Below are 728 nucleotides of genomic sequence, written 5' to 3'. Positions count from 1 at the left end.
TAAATGTGGGTAAGATGCGCTGTTACGACCTGCCCATCGTGTTTTTCACGTCCATGATGGCCTTATGCAGAATTTTGGTGAAATTTGGCACCAATGTGACGTCATTAACTTACGTTACACGTCACATGAACTTGTCACTTCTGGCCATTTTTCGCGTGACATACATGAAATGTATTGGCAGTTGCGAATATAGACTACCTTTAGCAGTATAATGGAATGACATCAATGAAAATCAAATTAGAATTATATGAATACCTTCAGCTGCTGACGGGCGTTGATATATATCAACGGGGACAGATGAAAATGTGTGTCCCGACCGGGACTCGAACCCGGGATCTCCTGCTTACATGGCAGACGCTCTATCCATCTGAGCCACCGAGGGCACAGAAGATAGTGCGACTGCGACCACACACTACATCCGTAATGTCCCACCCTAACACACTCACTACTCCTGGAAGACATTCTTACCAAGTCCCGTAAGAGTTCGGGTAATATGTGTGCATTCGCACAGAAGGAGGTCATGGCCGGTATTGCCAGAACTATATACTTGTATGGATATGGTGTCTGTTCTATATCCATATAAGTCAATGAAAATCTGTGCCGGACGGTGACTCGAACCTGGATCTACCGCTTATCGCCAACGATCTCCTTACCATTAGGCTATCCGAGTACTACTCGAGGCCAGACACGTACATCAACATGTCGTCAACCATGTGTCTACAACCTGT

General features: G+C 45.6%; 1 non-coding gene across 1 annotated transcript; it reads right to left on the bottom strand.

The window, feature by feature from the left end:
* Positions 1 to 308: 308 nt before the first annotated feature.
* On the bottom strand, positions 309 to 383 carry Trnat-ugu. The gene has a single exon. It is a non-coding gene; the product is annotated as a tRNA-Thr (tRNA).
* Positions 384 to 728: the final 345 nt, after the last annotated feature.

The sequence above is a fragment of the Schistocerca americana genome, chromosome 6 (assembly GCF_021461395.2).
Source record: "Schistocerca americana isolate TAMUIC-IGC-003095 chromosome 6, iqSchAmer2.1, whole genome shotgun sequence".
Lineage (NCBI taxonomy): Eukaryota > Metazoa > Arthropoda > Insecta > Orthoptera > Acrididae > Schistocerca > Schistocerca americana.
Note: the sequence above shows the minus strand (reverse complement) of the source record. Positions and strands in the feature narration are given on the sequence as shown.